Here is a 3,404-nt window from a genome sequence, read left to right on the forward strand (position 1 = left end):
TCCAGAGCACAATGGTGATGCATTGTAAATGGCAGGCAGACGGCAGAAGCCAATATATTTCTGCAGATCTATGGACCAAGAGCTTTATTATGGTATATGATGCTCTGCTCAGACAACAGCATCACAGAAATAAGTCACTCATAAAAGCCATCCTTCTACTATTAATATAAAGATAATTAGAATAGTAATGATGTATACAGCTCGAGCATATTCCATAATAGTGTACAAAGTACAGGTAGCTTGCAGCTCGGCCAGGCTACGTCATTAAATCCGTATGTACGGCGCTGCAAAACACTTGTGGTGCCCTATAAATAAAATGTAATAATAATTAAATAGATTTTTTTTATTTTATTTTTTTCAATTTGCAGCCTCAATTTTAATACAGAGAAAGTTGTGAACCCTCCCCCCCCCCCCCCCCCCCCCCCCCTCTCTGTCTGGGCCCGGTAGCCCTGTATGATTGTCAGGGCCATAGAGAGATTTGCTGGGCCCCGGGGGTGTGGGCTAATCACAGGTGTGACAACGCCCCCTATTAAAAACACATGTAAAACTTACTGTTAATAAGCTGCAAAGCTGCCCTGGGTCTGTACAGGGGAGGGGGGTGGGGGGTGCACCCGTCAGCCAGGCACAGATCCAGGGAGGGCGCGATTCGTACGATTTGCAGGCAGAAACAACTGCTGCACTATGCAGGAGCAATCCCCCTGGACTCACCGTACCCCAGAAAACAGCAGCATGTGCTGGGCTTGGCGGAGAAGCTGTGGCTGGCTGACAGGTAAGAAGGAAAGGTGCAGACCCAGCCCCCTTCTACCAGCCCAGGCCCCCCTCTTGGCACCACTGATTATTGTCAGACCTTAGATCCTTACAGATAACATTGGATTGATATAGATGTATGCCAAAATATTGTTCAAAAATTAGTTTTTCATTTTTTTATTTTGTTAATTCATTGTTTTCTTTAATTCAGTATATTTTCGACTTCATTTTCAAATACAAAACTTTTTTTCCATCATTAGACCTTTAGATGTATTAGTTTGTACACCCCCTTCTGCAACTTTTCCAGATTTATTTTATTCTTACTTACTTCTGTGCTCTTCAGTGCTGTTTTCTTTGGACCAGTTAAGGTACCTACACATTTAGCGATGTGCATGAGCGATATGAACGATCTCGTTCATTAATGAATGAGAAATCGTTCATATCGCTCAGTGTGTATGTACCAAAGATTAATGATGCGCATCCCCGCGGTCGCTCATCGTTGGTTTTCCGGCGTTTTGCAATGCAAGTCAATTTGGACGATATTGAGATCGATCATCGTCCATATTGAATACATCGCCGAGTAGGGCCCTTTAGTGTTGCTTATTTGGGCTGCCTGCGAGTTACAAAATAAAAGCTGCCCTCTGACTGTAAGGGGTATTTACTAAAGTGTGTGTTTTTTTAAGTGGAGATGTTGCCCAAAGCAAACGAATTAGAGTCCACTTATCATTTATCTAGCACCCTTCTAGAAGATAATAGCTAGAATATTGGGGGAAATTCAGAGTTGACCGCAGCACCAAATTTGTTAGCAGTTGAGCAAAACCATGTTCACTGCAGGGAGGGGGGTGGGGGGGGACAGATATAACATGTGCAGAGAGAGTTAGATTTGGGTGGGTTATTTTGTTTCTGTGCAGGGTAAATACTGACTGCTTTATTTTTACGCTGCAATTTAGATTTCGGTTTGAACACCCCCCAGCCAAATCTAACTCTCTCTGCACATGTTACATCTGCCCCACCTGCAGTGCACATGGGCCCTCATTCCGAGTTGATCGGTCGCAAGGCGAATTTAGCAGAGTTACACACGCTAAGCCTACGCCTACTGGGAGTGTATCTTAGCTTCTTAAAATTGCGACCGAAGTATTCGCAATATTGCGATCACAAACTACTTAGCAGTTTTAGAGTAGCTCCACACTTACTCTGCCTGTGCGATCAGTTCAGTGCTTGTCGTTCCTGGTTTGACGTCACAAACACACCCAGCGTTCGCTCAGACACTCCCCCGTTTCTCCGGCCACTCCTGCGTTTTTTCCGGAAACGGTAGCGTTTTCAACCACACGCCCCTAAAACGCCGTGTTTCCGCCCAGTAACACCCATTTCCTGTCAATCACACTACGATCGCCGGAGCGATGAAAAAGCTGTGTGTAAAAATACTATCTTCATTGTAAAATTACTTGGCGCAGTCGCAGTGCGAATATTGCGCATGCATACTAAGCGGATTTTCACTGCGAAGCGAAGAAAAATACCGAGCGAACGACTCGGAATGAGGGCCATTGCGCATGCGTACTAAGCGGATTTTCATTGCGATGCGATGAAAAATACCGAGCGATCAACTCGGAATGAGGGCCATGGTTTTGCCCAACTGCTAACAAATTTGCTGCTGCGATCAACTCTGAATTAGGCCCATTATTGGTTGCTATGAGAAACATCCCCACTTCTAAAAACCTGCACTTTTAGTAAACATACCCCTAACTGTGTCCAACACAGAGGGTGCAGCAGAGGTAATACATCTGGGGACAGCAAGAATAAACAACAGTGATCGTACAATTACATGGCTGAAAAGCACAGAAGGGAGACAGCATAATAACGGAATCTATTTAGCAAAAGTTGACAGAGGATATTTAAAAGCTGCTCATTTATCGAAACGTAACAATGGGAAAATACCTTAAGCATTGTGCAGTGTAGTAGTTTTCCATTACATGGGGTACATCAAACATACAGATAATAGAAACTTAGATGAGAAATAAACCTATTTGCAAAGAGAACAAGCACCATATTTTTTATTTCAGGTGATTTCTCAGAGATCTCCGCAGGTGACACAGGCAACGGGAAACTTAGCGACAAGGACTCACCTGAGGGAGTGTCCTCTGCGTTACTGAGAGTGGTGACCAGAAAGAAGACCATAAGTGATGAGGACAACATTGCGGATTCAGGGATTCTGCTTCAACAATATACTGAGACCTTCTTATCTTATTCTGCTTTCTGTGCATAATACAGTCACTATTTATAGGCTGGTAAGATGTTTTCTTAATAATTACTTTACATTTTTATTATCTGATTAATAAATTAAAAACAATTCCTGGTAACTGCACCCTGTGATAAGATCATCCCTTATCTCTCTGTTTCTGGTGCGGGCAAACAAAAGTAGCTTCCAGCTGCCATTATTAAGCTTTAATAATAGGAAGATGACTGCGACCAGGATCTAAGGTCAGCACAAGGCTGAGGTGAGAGCGGGGTGCGGGGCTACTTGTAAAATAAAGGATTGGTCCGCTTGGCATCCCTCCTCACCTGTAATACTGACTGTCATGTATCGCTTATATGCATAGTTGCCTACCCTCCCTCATTCTGCAGGAGACTCCCTGAAATAATAACAATCTCCCTGACTC

The 3,404-nt window shown here is 43.7% G+C and overlaps 1 long non-coding RNA gene across 1 annotated transcript; it reads left to right on the forward strand.

Annotated features, from left to right (window-relative positions):
- LOC134947426 (uncharacterized) lies at positions 1–3,109 on the forward strand. Its single transcript, XR_010182552.1, has 2 exons — positions 1–92; positions 2,808–3,109. It is a non-coding gene; the product is annotated as an uncharacterized LOC134947426 (long non-coding RNA).
- Positions 3,110–3,404: the final 295 nt, after the last annotated feature.

This window comes from Pseudophryne corroboree, chromosome 8 (assembly GCF_028390025.1).
Source record: "Pseudophryne corroboree isolate aPseCor3 chromosome 8, aPseCor3.hap2, whole genome shotgun sequence".
Lineage (NCBI taxonomy): Eukaryota > Metazoa > Chordata > Amphibia > Anura > Myobatrachidae > Pseudophryne > Pseudophryne corroboree.